This window comes from Sapajus apella, unplaced genomic scaffold, assembly GCF_009761245.1.
Source record: "Sapajus apella isolate SASKATOON/1434 unplaced genomic scaffold, GSC_monkey_1.0 scaffold17, whole genome shotgun sequence".
Taxonomy (NCBI): Eukaryota; Metazoa; Chordata; class Mammalia; order Primates; family Cebidae; genus Sapajus; species Sapajus apella.
The window spans coordinates 31,374,295-31,400,301 of record NW_022436957.1 but is presented as its reverse complement, the minus strand read 5'-3'; the positions used below and the strand labels follow the sequence as shown (position 1 = coordinate 31,400,301).

General features: G+C 36.1%; 1 pseudogene; it reads left to right on the top strand.

Annotated features, from left to right (window-relative positions):
• The first annotated feature begins 1,953 nt into the window (after nucleotides 1-1,953).
• Nucleotides 1,954-2,818, top strand: LOC116556569 (annotated as a pseudogene).
• The last annotated feature ends 23,189 nt before the right edge of the window (nucleotides 2,819-26,007 follow it).

Genomic DNA, 26,007 nt, shown 5'->3' with positions numbered 1-26,007 from the left:
TCAAGGTGTTCAATAACAGGGAAGAAGCTGCCCAGCAACCATGCATCTCAGAACTACAGATGCTTGCCTCTGGTGTAAGACAAATCCCAGCCACACCACCAGCTCACAAAGACTTCAAAGCACCCAGACTGCAGCTTCCAGCCGCTCCTCCTGGACCTTGCTTCAAGTGTCGAAAACCTGACCACTGGGCCAAGGAATGCCGGCAGCCCAGGATTCCTCCTAAGCCCTGCCCCATCTGTGCAGGTCCCCACTGGAAGTGAAGACTGTCCTACTCACGTCGCTGCTCCTCAGCTTGGCAGATAAAGACTAATGCTGCCTGAATATCTCAGAGGCCCCCTGGACCATCACAGATGCCGAGCTTCAGGTAACTCCTACCATGGAGTTTAAGTCAATCCCCTTCTTAATCAATATGGGGGCCACCCATTCCATGCTGCCTTCTTTAAATGCACCTGTCTCCTTGGCCTCCATAACTGTTGTGGGAATTCACGTCTAGACTTCCAGGCCTCTCAAAACTCCCCAAATCTGGTGTCAATTAGGCCAGCACTCCTTTCCACATTCTTTCCTAATCAGCCCCACTTGTCCAGTTCTCCTGTTAGGCTGAGATATCCTAACAAAATTGTCTGCCTCCCTAACTATTCCTGGGCTACAGCCACACCTCATTGCCGCCCTCCTCCCTGAACCCGTACCTCCCTCAATAGCTTCCCTATGTTGCCCTACCTTAACCCTAGGGTGTGGGACACCACCTCCCCATCCCTTGCTACAAGTCACTCACCCCTCATCATCCCCTTAAAACCTAACCACCCTTACTCCACCCAGCACCAGTACCCCATCCTGGCACAAGCCTTAAAAGGCCTAAAGCCAGTTATTACTTCCTTACTACCACATGGCCTTTTAGTTACCAGTAACTGTCCTTAGAATTCTCCTATCCCACTTGTCCAAAAACCGGACAAATCCTACAGGCTAGTCCAAGACCTCCACCTCATTAATCAGATTGTACTTCCCATCCATCCTGTTGTACCAAACCCCTATACCCTCCTATCTTCCATACCCCCTTCCACAAATCACCATTCCATTCTTGACCTGAAAGATGCCTTTTTCCCCATCCCCTTACACCCCTCCTCTCAGCCTCTTTTTGCCTTTACTTAGACTGACCCTGACACCCACCAATCCCAGCAGTTAATCTGGACCGTTCTTCCCCAAGGTTTCTGAGACAGCCCTCATTACTTTAGTCAAGCCCTTTCCCAGGATACTTTCACTTCTAGATATCAGGTTTTGCCTTCCTAACCAAACCACTTTATAAACTTACAAAAGGAAACCTATCTGATCCCATAGTCCAAAAATTCTTCCCCCATTCTTCCTCCCATTCACTAAAGAAAGCCTTAGAGACTGCTCCTACTTTGGCACTCCCCAACTCCTCTCAACCCTTCTCTCTCTACACAACAGAAATAAAAGTCTGTGCCATCAGAATTCTTACACAGGAGCCAGGTCCACGGCCTGTAGCCTTTTTATCCAAACAACTTAACCTCATAGTCCTGGGCTGATCCTCATGCCTATGTGTGGCAGCAGCTGCCACTCTGATACTCTTAGAAACCCTCAAAATCACAGGCTATGCCCCATTTACCCCCCACAGCTCTCGCAACCTCCAAAGTTTAGTTTCCTCTTCACACCTCACACACATACTTTCCTCCCCCCCCCCCCCCCCCCCGCCTCCTCCAACTCTGTTCACTATTCATTGAAACCCCCACAGTAACCATTGCTTTCGGTCCTGACTTCAACCCAGCCTCTCACTTAATACCTAACACAAACCCTAAACCCTATGACTGTATCTCCCTAATCCATATAGTATCCACCCCATTTCCCCATATTTCTCTTTTTTCTATTCCAGACCCAGAACACACATGGTTTATTGATAGCAGTTCTTCCAATCCCAGTTGGTTGGCACCAGCCAAAGCTGGTTATGCTGTTGTATCCCACTCATCTATTATGGAGGCTGCCACACTCCCCTCTTCCAGCACTTCTCAGCAAGCTGAACTGATTGCCTTAACCCATGCTCTTACTCTTGCCAAAGGACTACATGTTAATATCTATACTGCTTCTAAATATGCCTTCCACATCCTACACCACCATGCTGCCATATGGGCAGAAAGTGGTTTTCTTATCACACAGGGGTCCTCTATTATGAATGCCCCCTTAATAAAGGTCCTCCTTAAGGCCGCTCTTTTCCCAGCCAAGGTCAGAATTATCCACTGCAGAGAAATCAGGATTCGAGCCACTCCTAAAGAACCCACAGGGTATAGCCCCTTTGAACTCCTATATGGCCCCACCTTTCTGCTTGGGCCTAACCTTATTCTAGACACCAATCCTCTTGGTGACGATATTCCAGTCCTCCAACAGGCCAGACATGAAATCTGCCATGCTGCTAATCTCCTCTTACCCACTCCAGATACCTGGCCATATGAAAACACCCTAGCCGGAAGATCAGTCCTTGTTAAAAGCCTAACCCCTCTGTTTCTGCAACCTCAGTGAACAGGACCCTTCCTGGTCATCTGTAGCACCCCAACCGCTGTTCTTCTACAAGACCCTCCCCAGTGGGTCCATCATTCCAGGATAAAGCTGTGTCTATCAGACAATCGGCCTGGCTCTTCCACCTCCTCCCGGAAGTCACAAGTACTCTCCTCCACTTCTCTTAAACTCACCCGTATCCCTGAAGTGGAAGAGTAACCCTATATAAACCTAACATACCTTTTACTTTCATTAGACATCTTTTTCCTAATACCACTATTTAAGGCAGTCCCCCTACTACTTAAACCACACCTCAGAAAGTCTACATGCCTTGCTTTTGTTTAAGTTGCTGGTTTACAATTTTCCTCCAAGCAATCCACACTTAGTCCTCTCTTAGAGTGGATAGATCATCTTCAGTGGCAGGGAACTCTTTTGGTCAACCTCGTGACTCCAGGCCCTATGACCCCCTCCCAGCTTGCAAAACATCACCCTAAACTGTAACTTCAGTAACTTTCCACTGCCTACCCCAAACCTATAAAACCAACTCCTCTCCCACTGCCCTCCACTGACTCTCTTTTCGGACTCAGCCCACTCACACTCAGGTGAATAAACAGCCTTATTGCTCACACGAAGCCTGTTTGGGGGGGGTCTCTTCATTCAGAGTGTGCATTTTTAACACAAATAACAGCAATGAAAAGAGAGAAAAGCACATATGTGACTCAATGTTAATTGGTGAACTAGTACAAGATGTATTTGTGTTTATTGTACTAGTCTTCCAATTTAACTTTATAAGTTAAAAATATAAAGTATAGATTTAAGGAGGAGCTAAGAAATTGTTAGGGCTCAGAAAACAATACTACAAAATAATGCTGCTTTGGCATACTGAGTGCTTTTAACAAAGGAGATTGAAAGGCCTCTAAAATAAGCCTCAGAACCAAAGTCTCTCTCTGACCATCTCCCACCTTTCCCTTCTGAAGTGCAGGGACTCTCTCTACAGTTAATCTGGCTGAGGGAAGTTTATCCAGAGGGAATGCACTTGTCTTGGGCCTCCTCCCTCTAGTCTACATTAACCAGAGAAGATTAATATGTATCCCAGAAGAGAAAACTCAAAGTCTCCACACCCAGGACACCACACAGGACAGACTTTTCATCCATTCTTTCAACTGTTCTTCTAAGGGCTGTGACCTGAGTTACCTTATTTGCATAATAAAACAACCTTCTTTCACATGCAGTTCTGCAAGCCACCTTCTTCTCCTTACCTAGAACCTACAGGAACTTTGTCCCAGGCTACTATCTGCTCTTCATGCCTACTCGTGTCCCCTAAAACTTATTTACTTTTCCTCCCACTTCCCTCTCTTCTATGTGGAGGGTATTTAAGCTTCAATTACCTGGACCTTCTTTGAGTTTTATATTTTGTGTGGCTCCTGTGCACTTGTGCGTGTTAATCAATTTGTATGCCTTTTCTCCCTGCTAATTCCCATCTCTTTTAAGAATTCATCATGTGCTCCATATAAATATTTGGTGAAGACAATGTTATATAGGTCAGTTAATGTTAATTCCAAGGAGCATTTAAAATCAAATATATTTCCTCCTGAGGACCTAAGAGAATATTTATAGCTTTCTCACACAGGACTTTTATTTAAACTATTTTCTAATATAAACATAAAATTTTACATTGTAGAACAGCCAGAAATTATTAAAATGTATTTTGCTTAATGACATAATTGAGAATTTGATGAAAAGCGGTGTAAGTGCTTAAATTCACCATTGTGTAGATGGCTTTATGCAGACTTCCTAAATTTGACCATATAAATACAGCAAGATGTATGTGGCAACAAACCATTCCCATTGCAGTGGCTAAGAATATAGTTTTGCTATAAGTAGGGTGATCTGGTACCTTACCCCTCTATATTCTAATTGTGTGACCCTTTTTCTTCTCTTTTTTTATTTTTCTAATTGTGTGACTGATTTTTTCAGGAGCCCTATTAGAGTCAGAGTCTGAGGAAGATAATCATATATAATCTCTAAGACCGTTGAGAGAATTTATGGAAATAAAACAATGCATGTTAGGTGTTCAGCAGAGGACCTGGCAAGAATAGTAAAAGTCCATTACCTTCACTTTCATCAACATTTGCATCAAATCTTTCCTTCTGTTACCAGAAATGTCCATCCTGATTTATGCACAGTAGAACCATTATAAATAATCAAAGTCTGAAGGGTGGTATTTAAATTCAAGAATGGAATTGAAATTCATAGTGTCAGAGTGACTTTCCCTTTCACTGTCACTGTATTATTATTTTTAGAGTAAAGCACATACCATTAAATATTTCTGTCTGCTTAAATTGGTTAGGAAGTCCATAAATATTTCTTTTTTTTTGAAAAATGTATCACATATTTTCCAGAAAATATTTTTATTAAAACTTAGAATATTAATCTTATTAACCACAAGTCACTTTTCTATTTTAATATATTATAATACTAATGACTCCAGTGTTTGAATTTTCTATATAGTTATGTTACATAACTTATAGAATTTCTGTGTTATGTGTTCCATGGAAGAATGTGGTCATGTCAATTTTCTATGTCAATTACTCTTTATGGGAACATCTGATATCAAATGTGGTCATTTTCAATAAAGTAGGTCTGTAACAAAAATTAGTATATTTATTCCCATCAATTCTCTGAATAAAATTTTATTTTCATTAATTTTTATCTTTTTATAAATGATTGAAGTAATAACTCTCATTTTGTTTGTTCATTTTCTATTTTTCTTCAGTGAAATTGTCTACAAATGAACTTTTAAATGGAGTTTCATAGATACATGACATATAAAGGAAATACTCCTATGAAAAAAACAGTAAAGGGTTAGGCAAATGCCTTAGTCTTTTTTGTGCTGCTAAAACAAAATACCTAAGACTGGGTAATTTATGAAGAAGAGAGATTTATTTCTCAATGTTCTCATGGCTGGGAAATTGAAAATCAAGGCATCTGGTGAAGGCTGCTCTCTGCTTCCAAGATGGTACCTTGAACACTGTCTCCTTCAGATGGTAGGAATGCTGTGTCCTCACATGGCAAATGGTAAAACGGCAAAAAAGGTATGAATGTTCTTCATTAAACCTTTTTATAAGGACACCTAATCCCATGCAGGAGAGAGGAATCCTCATGGCCTAATTACCTCTTAAAGGCACCATCCTTTTTTTTTTTTTTTTCTGAGATGGAATCTTGGTCTGTCATCTAGGTTGGAGTGCAGTGGTGCCATCTCAGCTCACTGCAACCTCCGTTTCCCAGGTTCAAGCGATTCTCCTGTCTCAGCCTTCCGATTAGGTGTGATTACAGGCACTTGCTATCATGCCCAGCTACTCCTGACCTCAAGTAATCCACCCGCCTCAGCCTCCCAAAGTCCTAGGATTACAGGCATTCAAAGGCCCCATCTTTTAATACTATCATATTGGTAATACTTGAATTCTGGAGAGGACACATTCAAACATAACAGAGAAACTGACTCAATCCCTCCAAATAAGAATGAAATTTAAGTCAAATTACCAGCCTCATCTTGATCCTATAGGGTTCTCTAGACCTTAAATAACACCAAGTGTTTTCCTAGTTTGAGGCAAGGGAGCTGGGATTTGATTCTCATACAACACAGGTATTGGATATGGGCCTGCCCCAGGACACATAAACTCCCAGATTCTTCTGGTTTTAAACAACTCCTATAGCCCAAAGGTAGTTCGTTGAGGAAGGTTACAAGTACCCCACTATGCCTGCCCAGAGGATGGGAGCAAAACACAAGTAGAAAACATCTCAGAGAATAAGGAATAAGGGCAGAGCATCCACAGCATTTGTTGGAGTAGTCTATCCATTCTTTTATCTTCCCTCTTCTAAGAATCACTTCTAAAACAAAAATAACACTTTTGATTCTATAATATCAATGATCATGGTGTCTGTGAATAAAATGTTGTATATAATAGAGGTAATTATTGGTTAAATGCAGTTGGCCAGTTATTAGAATTTTTCATTGATCACTATTTTTGCATTAAATACACAATTAATAAAGTAATAATTCTTGCTGTCAAGAAATTTTAAGTTTTATTTGTAACTAGGACAGCATGCAAAATAATTATATGAAGTCTTCAAAAATTTCACAAAAAATGCATACTATAAAAAAGTTATGTATGGATTTGAAAAATGTTTTGCACAAAAATAGTCTCACTAACTTGTTGTAACATGTCTGATCAAGATCTCATTTGAGGCAGTAAGAAGGACAAGACGTCGGGTTGAAAAATTAATCCTATCAGTGCAACATGAATTCTGCTAAAGTTGAATTAACAGCAAACATAAAATCTGTGGTGAAGCTTGGGTGAAGGAATGGTGAAATCATTGATGCTTTACAAAAAAACTTTATGGGGATAATGTCTTAAAGAAATAGCAGTTTACAAATGGATAACATGTTTTAAGAAGGAATGAGACAATGGTAAAGATGAAGCTCGAAGTGGCAGACCACATCAATTTGTGAGGAAATAAATTATTCTTCCTCATGCCCTAATTGAAGAAGAGCAAAGATTAACAGCAGAAAGGATAGCCCATACCACAGGAACCTAAAAAGTTAGGCAAACTTTCTACCTGATGGGGGGAAAACTGTTGAATGCAGATCAGCTGCAGGCAAGAACAGAGCTTTCAGTTTAAATTTTAAGCATTTCTTTTTTCTTTTCTTTCTTTCTCTCTCTCTCTTTCTTTTTCTTTTTTTTTTTAAGCCTACAGCACCTGGTAAGCATTTCTTTGAAGAATTAAAACAAGAGATGAAATATGGCTTTACCAGTATGATCCTGAAGACAAGGCACAATGAAAACAATGGCTACCAAGAGGTGTAAGTGGGCCAGTCAAAGCAAAGCAGACTAGTCAACAGCAAAAGTCTAATCAGGAACTAAAGTACTGTATTTATAAAAAGACAAATAAATTAATTAAAAAGAGCAAAGATCATGACAACAGTGTTTTGGGATGCTCAAGCCATTTTGTTTGTTAACTTTATGGAGAGCTGAAGAATAAAAGCATCGCTTACTATGAGAGTGTTTTGAGAAAATTAGCCAAAGCTATAGTAGAAAAAATGCCTGAGAAAGTTTCACCAGAGAGTCCTTTTCACCACCACAAGGGTCCTGCTCATGTCTCTCATCAAACAATAGCAATTTTGTGAGAGTTTTGATAGAAAATCTTTAGGCATTCGCCTTACAATCCTGATTTGACTGCTTCTGACTTCTTTTTATTTCCTAATCTTAAAAGCATCTTTAAAGGTCACCCATTTCTCTTCAGTTAAAAATGTAAAAAAGACTGCATTGGTAATGGTTAAATTCTCAAGACCCTCAGTCCTTTAGGGATGAACTAAATGACTTATGTAATCACTTACAAAAGTGTTTTGAGCTTGATTGAACACCTGTTGAGAAATACAGTTTATATTTTATATTTTCAGCTTTTAACTCTATTTTTCCACAAACTTCTAAAAATGCCCTTTTGCTTTCATACTAATTTGGGCACAAACTAAATGCCTTTAAACAACACCCATTTATTATCTTATAGTTCTGAAAGTCAAAGTCTACCATGACATGGCTAGATCCTCTGCTCAGGTTCCACAAGCTAAAATCAAGGTGCCAACTGGGCTATAATGCTTTTCTGTGGCTTGGGTCTTTATGTAACTGCAGAATTACTCAGTAAAACATTTTCATAAACACATCACTTCTCTGCTTAATCAGAACATTTCCCAATTAGTGCCTGACATAATTCAGAACTGGCAAAATAGATTATGCTCATATGAAGAGAAAGAAGCAACAAAGAAATCAAAGGCATGTCTGGAGAAGTAATATGAACAGAATTTGAAATATTTCATTATGGAAGCATAAATGTCTCTTAAGATACTTGAAAGTAGAATGATACTTCATTCAGCAAAGAAGAACTTATTAGCTACCATCCAAATAAGTGTGAGAACTATAACAGAATCTGCCCCCAATTTAAGAATGAGCAAATGTCAGGGAAGCAACCATCAATTAGGTAGAGAAGGGCAATAAAACCACTAAAACCTCAGTGAATTATTTCCTTCAAATAATTATGATGGTAAGAAACTTGGTTAATATGTACTTGTGTCCTTATGTAAATTAGTTGATAAAATAATTCTTGTAAAATTTAATAAGCTGATGGAAGTCAGAAGCTATTTGAGGAAAATATTGAATCAGGGATCTGAGATGAAATGATAGAATTCAGAATTTGGTTGTTAAAGGACGAAGCGGCCCTAAAAATTAACTGGCTGTTTTGATATCTTGTTATAAATCCCTGTTTCTGTGATCTGTCAGTTTCATTACATTCTTCTAATCAAGTTATGTATTATAAAATATAAATTTAAATTATCATGTATTATGACTTCCTTCAGGAAGGCTTTAAAGAAAAGGTAAAGTCAGGGTGAATTAATTTAGTTGACACTAAAATAATATATAGAATTTTACATGAAAAGGAGAGTAGGAGATTTGTGATGAATAACAAACTAATACCATGTCAGTACTATTATAGCTCAGGTCAGAAATACCATATTTTCAGGCTGGGTGTAGTGGCTTGCGCCTATAATCTCAGCACTCTGGGGGGCCAAGACAGGCAGATCACCTGAGGTTGGGAGTTCGAGAACAGTCTGACCAACATGGAGAAACCCTGTCTCTACTAAAAATACAAAATTAGCCGGTTGTGGTAGCCTGTAATCTCAGCTACTCAGGAGGCTGAGGCAAGAGAATCGCTTAAACCTGGGGGGCAGAGTTTGCAGCCATGCCATTGCACTCCTGCCTAGGCCACAAGAGTGAAACTCCGTCTCAAAAAGAAAAGAAATAAATAACGTATTTTTAATTTCTTGATGAATTCTAAAATAACTTATATTCATTAAGACTAAGTACTCTGCAGATACTTAATTGCAACAGCTATATTGAATTTAATGAGTTTTCATCAACCACAGAGCATCCCTGTCTCCATCATGATGACCATAGAAAATGAAAAAACTTTTTAAAGCACCTGAAGTGGACTAGTCATTACTATTTGTCTGAAGTATGATTTGGCATATTTCAATCATCAAGGATGTTGGAAACCAAAAGTATGCAAAAAAAAAAAAAGGTTAAACAAAAAATGCTAACATATGTCTAAAAATGATTGCAGTCATTTCTAGATATTATAATGTTCTTAAATGTGATATGACTGAATTAAATAATGCAAACTTTTATTGCCTCTCCTAATATATTTTTGGATAGTTTTCTAGTAAGAGTTCTGCTTTATATTCCCAATAATGAGATGCATTGTTGGTCCAGTTGATTCCTGGTATAGTTAAGTGTTGCCATGGTTTAAAATCTTCTCTGTTTTATAAGTGAGAAATGGTCCAGTACATTGGGTACTGCCTAGAAAAACGAAGTTCTAGAAAAGTATGGGGGCCTTGCTATTCATGGGAATTATTATTATTATTGCTTATTGCAGCACAAATGCTAAGATAACTACTAGAGGGAATTGGTTTATAGTTAAACTTAGAGGCAAGAAAAACTGACGCCCCTCTTCTTTTCTGGAGACTGAAGCTGAATTCATATCGCAGGTTAAAATTATGGTAGGTGCTTGAAATTTGCTAAAAAATAGTCATAGTTAAAAAATGACCTGCCATTGCTTAATATGTTTTCCTATAAGTTGCTGGCTGTCCCAGAGTCACAGAACCTGGGTTTTAAAATTTATAACTTCCCCCAGCTACTTCTATAGATATCTTCACTATTGTGAAACCTAAAGAACTGATCTTTGAGATATTTTCAGATTCAGCATTTTGGTGCCACCTGGTGAACCACACCCTCTTCTGGGAACTAACTAAAATGCACAAAGTTTAAGATGCTCCTGAGATTTCATCCCCAGCCAGTCAATTGTTCTAGTTCCCCAGTCCCTTGCCCACCCAAGTACCCTTTAAAAACCCTGGCCTCTGAATTTTCCGAGAGACGAGTTTGAGAAATTTCTCCCTGTTCTCTTTGCTTGGCTGATACTGTGATCATTAAACTCTTTCTTTCCTGCAACACATGGCAGCAGGCAAGAAGAGCTCATCAGGCTGTAACAAATTTGGAAGCTCTTCCAGGATCTGCCCTAAGGGTGTTTGCTCTCAGTTTGGCGGCCCCTTGCCAATGAAGAGGACCAGGAGGCCAGCCACAGAGTCTGTGCTGTTCTTTTTCCTTGCAGTGAAAAAAAATGTTTCTGGAATTGGAAGAGATGCTTTGGGACTTGGGAGTGAGTATTCTAAGTGAGGTTAACATCCCTTCCCTTCTCCTGATTCCACAGCCTCCCTAGAGGCATCAGGACTCCTTTACATGTCTTGGATTGGCCCTCCCTAGATTGTAGGGAGGGTCTTGACTTGGATAAATATTCCTCAATTGGATGAAAAACAGGAGGCATGTTTTGAAGAATACCCTTGGGAAATTTTGGTTTGGAGGTCTGACTTGAAATGTCTTTTGGTTGTCTTTTCTTTGGCACTTTAGTGTCCGTGTTTTGTAATGTGTATATTACTCCCTGCCAGAATAGAAAATGTTAATTTGGTTCCCCTATGTAGCCTGTTGGCTGCAATGGAAACCACCCCATGCTGTGGCCTAGTGGTTAGGATTTTGTGTCGCCAGTGACAGTCTGGGTTCAATTACTAACACAAGAAATGAATTCTGTTTTGATATTTATGCTACTTTTGAAATACAGCTGTTTGTCTCAGCTAAAATATAGTAATATTTGAAAAGATTTATCTTTAAGAGCTCTATAGTTAAATGTTGACTTAATTATAATTGATATCTATCTCTGTATGTGTATATTATAAAATTATATATATATATAATTATACACACACACACACACACACACACCACATAATTGTAAGGCCTCTCTTCTATTTCTGAGAAAGAAGGAAAGAAAATTTCTTAGTCAATTAAAAATTCTGTCTGTTTCTCCATTTATGACTGTCTCCCCATCCTTCTTCTTGCCACCCTCAATGCCCACATAAGCGGACCTAAAATAATTTCTAACAGCCTGGGATCCCTTGGGAAAAAAAACAACAACAGAAAAGCCTCTTCCCTAAATCCAGTAATCTAATTAAGAAACAAGTTAAAAAGCCAAAATACAACTTCCTCACAGTTTGCAAATGCATCTTATAACTCTATAAGATATGCTTATAACTCTATAACTCTATAAGAAAGTGTATTTATATGTGTCGTGTGTGTAATGTTTTACTACCAATGTATATGAAAAAGCTCTAAGTAATTTCCTTAAAAGGAAAGAATAAACACTTAATTAAAATATTTTATCGGACAAATAAAAAACTTTAACTTAAATGCCTTCTGGTTCATGCGACTTTAGTAGTCTCTAGAAAATAAAGACAATTTAAAAATTATTGGAAAATAAAATGGTCTTCAAAATTTAGACATTTGGTCTGAATTAGGCAGGTCAGATACTTTCTTTGGTAGCGTTTTAAGGTTACAAACTGTAAACATTTTGGATAATTGTTTTGACTTGTCTATTTTACAACTATTAAATTTTAGGTAAGGCCTGAGGACATGTGGAGTTAGCCATGATCTCTGGCTGTAACACAGAGTCACACAGTGTCTGCAGCTCTGCCCTTGTCCTGCGTTCTGCAAACTGATAGATAAATTGCTTATTTACCATGTTTTTCACTGAAAATAAAAGTTGTTAAAGGGTTAACATTGTAACATATGTAATTGAGACTACCGGAGAAACTCTTTTATATATAGGTTGTAAAAGGAAAGTAAAATGTGTTTGCTAAAAGCTTATAAGAAAACATGGAAATCAATATCATTAATTTATTTTCAACAAGAGTGGCAATAATTCAATGGGAGAAAGAATAGTGTCTTCAAGGAATGTTGTTGGGGCAACTGATACTCACATAGAAAAGAATGAAGTTCAACCCTTCCCTCATATCATATATAAAAATTAACTTAAAATAGATCAAAGATCTGAATATAATAGTAAAACTCTAAAACTGTTAAAGAAAAATAGGAGCTATTCCTTATGATGATGGATTTGTCAATGCATTATTAGAGATGGCACTGAATTCATGAGCAACTAAAGAAAGCATAGACAAAATAGATTTTATTGAAATGAGACATTTTTGTACATCAAAGTGCACTATCAAGAATATGAAAAGACAATCCATGGAACAGAAAATATTTGCAAATCATATATCTGATAATGGCTTAGTATAATGAATATATAGAGAAAATCTTTCATTCAACACAAAAAAGGCAAAAATACCAATTAAAAATGGTCAAATGACTTGAACAGACATTTCTCAAAAAAGAGATATTCAAATTGCCAAAAAAAAAAAAAAAAACCTAAAAAACTAAAAAACAGCCCAAAAAACATTTGCCACTGGGGACACAGAGATACCACTTCACATCCAACAGAGTACCTATAATAAGTTTATTTTAAAAGCAACAAAACCACACCAAAGAAACAAAAATCATGAGTGTTGGTAGGGATGTAGAGAAATCATCATCCTCATACATTGTTGTTGGAAATGTAAAAAGCTGCATCACTCTGTGAGTTTTGATATTTTCTTAAAAAGTCAATAACAGAATTACTATATGCCTCAGCAATTCTATTTCTAGGTATATACCTAAGAGAATTGAAAATAGGAATTCAAACAAAAAGTTTTACGTGAATGTTATAACATCATTATTTGCAATAGCCAAAAATGTAGAAACAATACAACTGATTAAAAAAGTGCAATAAATTCATATAGTGGAATGTTATTCAATTATTAAAACAAATGGAATACTGATACCTCTTATAGCATGGATCAACCTTGAAAATATGCCAAGTAAAAGAATTTAAAACACCAAAGGGCACATAATTTATAATTCAATTTGTATGAAAATTCATAAGTTGAAAATGCAAATTACTGTTTGCAGGAAGCTGGAGGAGGGGAGACTGTGAAGTGACTGATGAGTATGAGTTATTTTTGAGTGTCACAAATATTCTTCAATTGGATATTGATGATGGTTGTACAGCATTCTGAATGTATTAAAAGCTAATAAATTGTACATTTTAAAATGATCGAATTTTTAAATGGCAAATTTTGTTATTTGAATTTTATCTCAGTAAAAAATAATTACCAAAAAATCAAACAACAATTTCACACATACTAGGTATCTGTCATTTAGAGATATAAGAATAACAAACATCGAACAAGTCAACATTATTTGACAAGGTACTGCATCAGCACAGTATCTATGATTAGAAGATATTGGATTAAAATTAGACATTTCATGCACTTTACTAAACCATAAGACCTATCAGGGATTCAGACAAGAAAATTGGAAAAATGTCATCATTTAATAATAAATATAAATTATGATTTATATTGATTTATTGTTGAGAGTATTTAGAAATGGTAGTAGATACAGAATATTACATATAAGATTAGCTATAAAATGGCTGATATTTAAAACATACATTTATATATAAAAGAGCCAACAGATATAAAATTAGGATAACTATTACCTTTATTGGAGTTCTTCATAGCATCCCTATGCGCTTCAAATATGACTCTACTCACAAAAACTGATTGATCACAGATTTTTCAGAATAATCATATGTAATAAGAGACAAATCTGTAGTTTCCCATCTAGACGTAGAGACCAGGAGACCAGATAACTCTCTGACCTTTTCTTTACATTGCAATGAGATCTGTTTCTCTCTCTCTCTCTCTCTCTTTAAATGTTTGCTTTATTTTGGCACAAGCCATGTAGTATATGTTAGGTGAAATTTATTCATAGCCATAATTGTCATAGTTACATTTTATGACACCAATTTCAATATATATGTCATTAACATAAATTTAACTATGTGTTACTTAAAGAGCCCAGCTGTGTTGGCAAGATGGCAGTTGAAGACATCATGGATTGCATTCATTAAAAAATAAAATGAGATAGTTCAGAAGTTTTATTCAATGGACATTTTAAAACACTGTAAAATGAGTTCTGTCTGAACATTTCTGCTTTACCAAAAACCAAATATAGCTCCAATGACATAAGGTAAAAATCCTTAAATTAGATCTGTGGCCAAGATTAGCTAAATCTTGCTCATTTTAATGTATAACCATATAGAACCTTTAGAAAAATTACTGACGCCTACTTAGAGTACACAAATGAATAGATTTTTAATAGATTAGACTAGTATAAGGCCTTCATCCTTCTATTTCCAATAGCTCATTGTGTTGTATATCCTTAAAACTCTTTTAGCATTAACACTATATTTAACATTTTTTACTAACATATTTTCACACCTGTTGACCATTATCTTCTTCAATAGATCATGCCTATCATAAGGTGTCTTCAGTGCAATTCCTTTTGACCCTTTGCTTCAATTACTACATTGGATCTCCAATGGAAATTTTATCATCCTGTAATCACCTGGTAGTTCTGAAAGCAGCAAACCGAGCATTTTATATTGCTAAGTGCAATTTCCAACTAAACTAAGTACTTTCATTTGACTATATTCATAGCAAAATCTAGCAATTGGGCCATTTGGAAATGTCTGCTCAAATAACTGATGTTCTACAAAATAAAGTCTTATTGTTATGTTTTCCTTATGCTATTTCTATATTTTTGATGAAATAATAATTGTAATTCCCATATATGAAAATACTGCTGTTATGCTATTTACTCTAGTGAAGAGCTTTAAGTGTATTTGGTAACATTAATGTTTTATTTTTTGAAATTCTGAATAAAATGTAAAGTGTTAATTTTGTAATAGTTTGTTAAAATAAGCAACATTTAGTGTTTTAGACCTTCTCATGACCTCTTAGTAGTTTTATGTATTCTTAAAATTAATATGGTGTTGAAGTCTTAAATTTATAGACATTGAATTATTTCAAGTATGTCTAATTTTTAATTTCATTGAACTAGAAAGGAATAATTATTTGCAGAGTGTTTCTGTTTCTTCCAGAGGTGCCAAATTGTTCCTTTAAATGTCAGTAATAAATATTTATCATTGACGTTGCAAGATTAGAATGCACAGGGACAACGGAAATAGGGTAATCTGACATTGTTACATTACGTTTACACTATTTTATTTCAGGAGTGTGACAGTCAGTCAATAGATGGATGGTGTGATTAGTGTGAAACTCAGCACTAAGTTCAGAGAAGTGCCAAAGAGACAAAATGAATGTGGAACAGAAAGGCAAACCTTCTCCAATTGACAAGAGAGGCACGGTAATAAGCTTTGATTAACAAGGCAATAATCATCTATCCAGAAAATGCAGGTATAAAAATAGACCAATTGTCAGACCTTATTTTCTCTCTTATATGCATACTTACCTGGAATCACCAAGTATTTGAAGCATGACTCCATCTGCCTGACTCATTAGGATGTGTGAACAGTAACAAATAACTGCATTAAACTTAACAATTTTAAAGTAGATGAGAGTTTCTATTTGTAAATAAAAACTATTATCAGCATTATTTGCTAAGGCTAAATAACTAAAAATAAATATAGCCAATGATTATAACTGGTTTTCCTCTTCCTTGATCTTCTACAGCAATTATTGTCTGCACCATTTAATAGCTAATTATGGAAGGTCTTACAATGACTCTTCTGTTTTCATTTGAAACGATAGTGCTTAGTTATTTAAAAATTGTCATAGTGACTTTAAAAAATAATGTATATTCAATATTTAGAATTTAAAATGGCAGAAAAGTAAAAAGGATGATGTAAAAATAATCATAAATCTTACCATGCATGAATCCTCAATTTCTAACGTTAAGCGAACTGCATTGCAGGCTTATTCACTGCTTATATATAAATGGATGGGTTGGTGGATGGGTAGATGGATGGACAGATAAATCGATGGATGGATAGAAACTAGAATTACTTTTCATAAAGTGGGACTAGACTGTATTAAATCAAACGTATTAAATTTAATTCTATTTGAATCTAATAGACACAATATTCTGAAGTTAAATTGAAGAACTATTGAACTTCATATAAATATCTGTCACCAAAATAAACACCATAATTTAAAAATAATTCTCAAATTTAACAAAATAAATTTTGAATAATGTTATAAATTATGGGGTTTTTTTGTTACTATGTTTTAATTTTAACAATACTCATGTTTTCTATAGGAGCCTTTGGGAAAATTACAAATTCTGTGACTACATCTTAACAGAATTCAGACCCCTCCCATAATCCTAAACTTGTGGACTTTCACTAGTCTTATAATGATTATGTTGGTCCCCAAGCAAGAAGGGGATTAGTTTCAGGAAAGGACTGTTACCATTTTTGTTTTAGAGTAAACAGAGGCAGTTAGCTTGTAAAGTTAGAAGCGCGGTGGAGTCAGGTTAGATTTCTTTTACTGTTATAATTTTTGCAAAGGCAGTTCTGTTTACTTCATATATAAATCCATCTTGACTGTGTATGAAATTTTGGAGTCATTGCTTTTCCTCAGAGCTGTGTAGGCAGTGCCCCATTGTCATGTGGCTTTAAAAATAAAGGTGAACGCATGTACTCATTCATAGGTGGGTGTTGAACAATGAGAACACATGGACATAGGGAGGGGAGCATCACACACTGGGATCTGTTGGGGCGGGGGGCAAAGGGAGGGACAGTGGGGGGTTGGGGAGGTCAGGGAGGGATAACATGGGGAGAAAAGCCAGATGTAGGTGACGGGGGGATGGAGGCAGCAAACCACATTGCCATGTGTGTACCTATGCAACAATCCTGCATGAGCTGCACATGTACCCCAGTACCTAAAGTATAATTTAAAAAAAATAAAAAAATTAAAAACAACATCCAAGACAAAAAAATTATATACTGACAAATTATAGTTGTATATATTCATGGGATACAAAATGATGTGATAGTTTTTTAATGTAATGTGGAATGCTCAAATCAAGCTAATTAACCTATTCATCACCTCAAAAAAAAAAAAAGGCTATGCAATTCACAGAGTTATTGCAGCAGTTCAATGGAACATTATTTACGAAAGCACCTGGCATAGCACCATGTACAGACAGTAAAAAAATGTTCAACGAGAAAGACCTGTTCTGATTTCTGTTCTAGAATAGAGATGTCCAACCTGTTTCCAAACTGAAAATGAATAAAGTAACAGTTTAAAATGAAAATAAAGGTGAAGGAAGATTAACCTGCTATTTTCTTGCTTAGTAAATAATTTGTTTTATATTGTTCTTGACTCTGTTATAATCTCAACGTGGCTGAGGGATTCAAGAGTTTTGACATCTCTTTCAAAACATCTTTGAAATTTGGCACAGTATTCCCTATGAAATCTATTGTGTTCTTGGTTGAAACCGAAAAAGGAAGAGAGTCTTTTTAGTATTTTAATACCATGTTATTTAGATTCCTTGACCTTTCTAATTAATTCTAGCCTTATCTTTTCCTTTTTGATCTCTACTTTATTCATATTTTTATAAGTTTGCGAGAATATCTTTTTATTCTTTGTGTTGTAGGGGCCAAGAAACAAAAAAATGTCCCCTTTACCCTTTGAAGGTTTGCTGAAAATCAACAGACAAAAGGCAGATTAATAGGAAATAAATATATATAGATTTACTAATGTTGTAAACCATAAGTATCTGAGACAGATATCAATCAATTTTAAAAGTTTATTCTGCCATACCTAGAAATACAGCTAACCAGGACATGAAAGACCTCTACAATGGAGAATTACAAAACACTGCTCAAAAAAATCAGAGAAAACATAAACATTGGAAAACTATCCCATACTCATGGATAGAAAGAATCAATGTCATTAAAATGTCCATATTACCTAAAGCAATTTATAGATTCAATGCTATTCCTATGAAACTACCAATGACATTCTTCACAGAACTACAAAAAAACTATTTTAAAATTCACATGGAACCAAAAAAGAGTCCCAAAACGAAGGTAATTCTAAGCAAAAAAAAAAAAAAAAAAAAAAAAGCCAGGGGCATCACATTACCCAACTTCAAACTATTCTGCAGTACCACAGTAACCAAAACAGCATGGTACTGCTACAAAAATGAGTACGTGGAACAGAATAGAGATCCCAGAAATACACCTACATCCCACACCTACAACCATGTGATTTTCAACAAAGCTGACAAAAACAAGCAATGGAGAAAAGACTCCCAATTCAATAAATGGTGCTGGGATAACTGGCTAGCCATATATGCAGAAGACTGAAGCTGGACGCCTTCTTTACACCATATAAAAAAATCAATACCAGATAGATTAAAGACTTACATGTAAATCCCAAAACTATAAAATTCCTGGAAGACAAACTAGGCAATACCATCTTGGACACAGGAACAGGCAAAGATTACATCACAAAGAAACCAAAAGCAATCACAACAAAAGCAAAAGTTGAAAAATGGGATCTAATTAAACTTAAGAGCTTCTGTGCAGCAAAAAAATTATCAATGGAATAAATGAACAGCCAATAGAATGGTGAAAAAAATTGCAAACTATACATCTGACAAAGATCTAATATCCAGCATCATTAAGGAACTTAAATAAATGTACAAAAGGAAAACAAACAACCCATTAAACAGTGGGTAAAGAATATGATCAGACACTTCTCTAAAGAAGGCATACATGTGGTAAACAGGCATATTTTTTAAAAACTCAATTTTACTGATCATTAGAGAAATGCAAATCAAAAGCACAATGAGATACCATCACAACCAGTCAGAATGACTATTATTAAAATGTCAAAAAATAACAGAGGTTGGCGAGGTTGCAGAGAAAAGGGAACACACACACTGCTAGTGGAAGTGTAAATTAGTTCAACCATTGTGAAAAGCAGTATGATTATTCCTCAAAAAGCTAAATGCAGAAATACCATATGACCCAGCAATCCCATTACTGGGTATATAACCAGAGGAATATAAATCACTATAAAGGCATACATACACGCTATATTCATTGCAGCACTATTCCCAACAGTGAACACATAGAATCAACGTAAATGCCCATCAATCACAGATTGGACAAAGAAAATGTGGTACATATATACCATGGAATACTATGCAGCCATAAAAAAGATTGAGATCATGTCATTTGTAGAATATGGATGGAGCTAGAGCCCATCATCCTTAGCAAACTAATGCAGGAACAGCAAACCAAATACTGCATGTTCTCACTTATAAGTGGGAGCCAAATGATGAGAACTTATGAACCTAAAGAAGGGAACAACAGACAGTGGGTTCTACTTGAGAATGGAGGGTGAGAGGAGGAAGATGAGCAGAAAAAGTAACTATTGGGTACTAGCCTTAATACCTGGATTATGAAATAATCTGTACAACAAACCCCTGTAACACATTTCCATATGTAACAAACCTACACATGTACCTCCAACCCTAAAAGATTTTTAAAAAGAGAAAGTTTATTTTGCCAAGGTTAAGGATGTGCCCATGACACAGCCTTAAGAAGGCCTGATGGCACGTGCCCAGCGTGGTCAGAGTACCGCTTGCTTTTATACATTTTAGAGAGACATGCGTCATCAGAGTATTCTTTCCACATGACACTTCTTTTGGTTTGTGTGGCTCTCACACCATTTGGGTTTTCAAGGTCAGGCCCAGACTATTTTTAGTTGGTAACTGGATTATATGTTATTAAGACATAACAGATCTTCATTTCATGGAGTGCAGAGAACTTCTTACTTTGAAAGTGACAGAGTTGGTGGCTGAATTGGTGGCAATGTATACATCTTTGTATGCCTGCCTTACAACAATGTTAATACTTCTTTGCAGTTAATAATTTTCCCCCACTATATCTAGTCTTTTCATTCCAATTCTAGTTTATGTGATGTCAAAGTGAGCATATACCTCTTTCCTTTCTAGAAGATCTTAGGCACTATATAACTGATAGAAAGAACACTCTCCTTTTCTGATCCTAGCCCTTTTTGGGCTCCAGTGTACATTGTGACTATTATCTCTACTATTATTTCTCTGCATTTTTGTATTTCATCCCAAATGCATTTGTCACAATCTCTGATTTATCTTGTTTATCAGTATAATTACTTTTTCTGCTTTTCAATATAGCTTTCTTGGAAAAAGTACTTCCCCCAAACACTACTGTCTGATCTGCCTGAATTGGTATGCTTGTCATGTTATTCTTTGTTCATAAATAAGACCCCTCATCCTGGCATTCAAGACCTTCATAATGTGGCCCCAGCCCTCCTAAATCTTACCACTCATTACTTGCTTTCTCTTTGCTTATGCATGACTCAAATCGTACTTCTTTTTTTTCCTGAAAAAAACACCCTTACCTTATACCACTTTCCTTTTCTGATAGAATATAAGTTTTCTCTTGCCCTAAAACAACCCTTTCAACATTTTAGCATTCTTCAAGGCCTATTTCAAATGTCACTTCCTCCCTTGAGCTTTTGTTTGAATATCTTCCCATCTTTTACCTAATAACACTGTGGTTTGTCTACTTGTCATTATTCTTTTACTGAATTATGTATTTCTTTAATGCTGGGATTCTGTCTTAATCACTTTGATTATCATTTATAGTTTATAGTATTCTCTCTTACATTTGACCGATTCTATGGAGTTTTTGAGACTGTGAGGTCAGTGGTATTTTTAGAATACTCCTAATTTACATTTTAATTCTTTAAATTACTCTAATAGTTAACATTTAGATTAAGATCTTATAATTCACCTCAATATACTGTTTGCTATGTCTACATTTCAGCACTATTGCCAATTAGTGACATTTTTAGTATAATTTAATGATTGCTGTATATTTTAGCTCTTTTAATATAATTTAATTCATCTATATGTGCTCTTCATTTATGTTTATTTTCTTTAAAATTATGCCATGCCACATATACACCATGGAATATTATGCAGCCATCAAAAACGATGAATTTGGGTCCTTTGTAGGGACATGGATGAAACTGGAAACCATCATTCTCAGCAAACTGACAGAAGAGCAGAAGATCAAACACCACATGTTCTCACTCATAGGCGGGTGTTGAACAATGAGAACACATGGACACAGGGAGGGGAGCACTACACACTGGGGTCAGTTGGGGGGATATAGCAGAGGGATGGTGGGGGGTGGGGAGTTAGGAAGAGATAGCAAGGGGAGAGATGCCAGATGTAGGTGATGGGGAGGAAGGCAGCAAATCACACTGACACGTGTGTTCCTATGCAACGATTTTGCATGTTCTTCACATGTACCCCAAAACCTAAAATGCAATAAAATAAATAAATGGGAAAAAAATAAATAAATAAAATAAAGATTCATCAAAAAAAAAAATTACGCCATGCTTTTATGCCAGTAAAAGTCATAAAGTCATCTGTGACCCAAATGCAATCATGATGCTCATGCTTTTGGCTATAATGTAAAAGTTTTTCTAATGCCTTCCCCAAACGGTGGTGCTTTTTCATTGTACTTACCTACCATTGCACTAACAGAGGTATGAAAATGTCCTGGCCCTAAACACACATTAAATTAAGCACTTAAGAAAAATTCAAATTTTTTCATAAGTCCAAATTCATTGCTAGTATCTATATGTTCCTGTAGTTAAAAGTTCTAGAAGAGTAAAAGAAAAATATCTCCAATCACAACCTGCAATAAAATGACAGCCTTGCATTCTCCTTGAAGAAATAAATGGGTTTGGATAAATAAAGGATTAAAGCTAAACATGTTTGAAGGTCTCATTTTTCCATGCCACTTGAGATCCAATTCATGCCCAAGAGGAATGACATTGTAAGTAGAAACTTGTGATCTAAATTATACAACTTTCCTTTAAGAAGCAATTTATACATCCAGATAGACTGTATTCAAATAAAGATATCAAAAAAGAAAGTAAATGCTCTTTCACCAGGGCTAATTACCACCACACATATTTTTTCAATTTATGGAAGCTGCTAATTGTGTAGAAATACAGTTTTTAATTCATAGAAGAAACTGAAAATACAATTTATGAGCCTGATGGCAATAATATTTCTTAGAAATATACCTGTGTTTATTACAAGTGTTCTCTTTGGTAAGAAAATATTTCTTGTCAAGGTACATTGACCTCAATTCTTTTCCTATTTCTTATTACCACTTATGAAATATTTTCTAGCATAAATTTTAAATTCTTTATGTAAGACTGTACCTTCTACTAGTTTTCATATAATTATCAATCAGTTTAATAATTTCATGCTGCCTTCTCAGGACAACATAAGCTGATGTAATATTATTCTATGTAATAGTTAATTTACTAGTAAAGTCAAATTCATGTTTATTTCTTTCAGAAAACACAAATTAGTTTTGTATATTTTTATATACAAAACATGTTGTATTTTTATATGCAAAACAGGTTGTTTTGCATATTTTTACTTATATTTTGGGGGAAGAAAAATAATTTTATACTTTTGCTACAAAGATTGTGGATATTTATTTTTGATTTGTAATTATCATTCCTTGAAATAATATTGTAATTTCATTGTCTCAGTGAGGGTCTGAGTGATGGTTTACAAATGTTAAGTTACAAAATTGGAAAAAAAAAAAACACATTCTTGTCTCAAAAAGTACAGGGTGGGCTTAGAGACAAGATAGCAATCACCTTCTAATTTTTTTGCTAGCAAATATTGAGATGTATTTTCTTGTATTGAATTATTTCATTTTAATTAAAAGAAGAGCTGTAATATTTATTGGAGAATTTTCTCACTGCAAAAGAGGAAGTGTCTCCAATATTTTGTCTCCTTCTATAGAATAGTTTGACTTTTTTCTAACCACCTGTCACTTCTGCTTCATGAAATACTAAAGCTGGTGGAATAGATATATTCAGTGTCATAAATGCAATAAGACTGAGTGGCTTCCTTAAGATCTCAGGGTTGGTTGACAGCTCCAAGAATATCAAACGGTAACAGCTCATGTGGACTCTACTATGATTTCCAAAATTTCTTTCCTAAAAATGGAAAGTGACAACAACTATGTTGTAGATAAATATGAGAATTAAAATTATCTGGCTTCTTAATGAGCATCAGATATAAATAAATTTTAAAAAGCTAACTCCTTTTATAAATGATATCTGTAAGTATTTGAGCAGCTGTGATGCTCAAATCTTCAGAGAAGCCAAAGTCAGAGACTCCAGCAGAAACACAGTAAGTTTTCTTGGTAATTACCAGAGTTCTCATTAAATTTTGTAAATAGTGATTTTCATCTTTCAACACATTCCCATTTATGGTCCATGATGCACCCTCAGCATATGTTTGACATTGTTTGCTAGATGAATTAATGAAGGAATGAGTGAATTAAAGTACCAGAGGCTCACATTTAAATACTCAAAATTTAGAGCTTACTATTTGGCAAGTTCTTCTGAATCCAAGAAAGAAACTCTATGTGTTAAGTTGTAACTGCTGACCTAAACTGAGAATTCCCTTGGGAAACTTTCCCTGGAAATATCATTATGGATCTCTCCTTCCCAGGCTTAAGCACCGTCTTGGAGTTAGAGACGCCCACAGTAAGGTGATATTTTGGCCAGCTAGGTTTCCATTGGCAACCAGAGCAGCCAGTCTCCACTAACCCTTTACTATAATTCTGAGGAATGCATAAATTAAACACTAAAGAACCAGAGAAAATGGTGACTGAATACAAGGGCTGGAATGTGTAAACAAACCCATTAAGACCCTCTCCGGGATTTCTCAGACCCTAACGGCTGATTGAATGATAAAAGCATTCTTATACATGCACCTGGTATCAGGGCCCACTTAAGATTAAAAACTTGTCCCAAGTCTCTAGGGAAACTTTCCAGATGATTAAGAAAATTTCCCAAGGCCCTAGAGAAACTTCCCAGACCCCAGACCCTAAAGATTAGATATAGATTCAGTAAAACACTCCTGCTTGTAGGTGCACACCCGCATGTAGGCATATATCTTAAATGTATATAAATGCTGAAGAAAAACTTGTAACTTTGAGTTGGTCTGGTGAATCTCCCTAACCTTCCCCCTGGGGCTGGTTACAGAAATAAACTCTTCTTTCCCAGTCTGTCTGCATCTTGTTGGACCATGAGACCCAGCAGGTGGACCCCAGTTTTGTCTGGGTACAATGTGTGATGCTTCCTTCATTGGGCCCCTCACATCTCATTTTCCCCTAGTCAGTTCAGAAAGGAAGAGTACAATCTTCACAGGGTCTAAATCTCTCTGGATTGTTCTAAGAAACATGTCCATGCCAAGCCCAGTATCTACAAAGAAACTGAAGAAATTAGTACTAGGGTAAATCTTTTCTAATTTCCTCCTTACAGTTGGATACTGCCTTCCACTGCTCATTGGTATTTTTGATGTGTCTCAAATGTCTTTCATTACTCATTACCATTTTCATATTCCTGATCACAGTGGAGAGGGTCTACTGTACAAAGGATGAAATATACATTTTCAGCATTAATCAAGACAGGTCCAAGTCCTGATAAACTGGCAAGTGTTCAGTGGACCAACAGAGTAGTCAAGACATGTAGCTTTCCTAGAAATAATCGATAACATTACTGGATATTGCAGAAGAGACAACTGTGCTTTGCCTGACAGTGGACAGGGACATTCTAAAGGATGGTGGGTGTCTGTAATGCCTCTGGTTTTTTCATCCAGTAGACCTGTCCACTCTGATAACCATATAACATCTAGCTATTACTTATGATCCAGAGATTCCCCAAACCTAGTCATTTAAGTTGCCCTGGACTCTCCACCCAGATTCCCTACCTTCTCTCCTAGTCCTTTCTCCATCCTACACCAAACTCTGCTATATTAGTTTATTTTCATGCTGCTAATAAAGGCATACCCAAGAATGGGTAATTCATAAAAGAAAGAGGTTTAATGGACTCACAGTTTGGGGAGGCCTCATGATCATGGCAGAAGGTAAAGGAGAAGCAAAGGTACGTCTTACACGGCAGAGGTCAGGGGAGCTTGTGCAGGGGAACTCCCATTTATGAAACCATCAGATCTCGTGAGACTTATTCACTACCACAAGAACAGGATGGGGGAAACTGCCCCTGAGATTCAATTATCTCCACCTGGCCCCACCCTTGACACTTGGGGAATTACAATTCAAGGTGAGATTTGGGCGGGGACACACCCAAACCACATCATCTGCATTCAGAATTGTAACTACCAGCATGCTCTGGGCACTCTAGACAAAAAGAGACCACTTTTGTTAACACATGTGGTCTCTTTCATGAACCCTGAAAATTGCTTTATCCCTGGATCCTCATCCCATACTAGGTGGGAGTGTCTCATCTGACCCCATTCCCTGTCACCTGGTCATTCTAATTGAATCTAATTTGAGAAGCACTCAAATTAAGCATTTTGGCTTATAAAAAAAAATATGTGCATTTACAATATTTACATGCAATTATTTGTAATAATATGAATGGGTAAACATTTGGGGGATGAAACATTTACACTATTTATACAAATTTAAAATTTCCACACACTACCCACTTTAACCTAATTTCCACTTTGCTATCAGAACAATAGACTG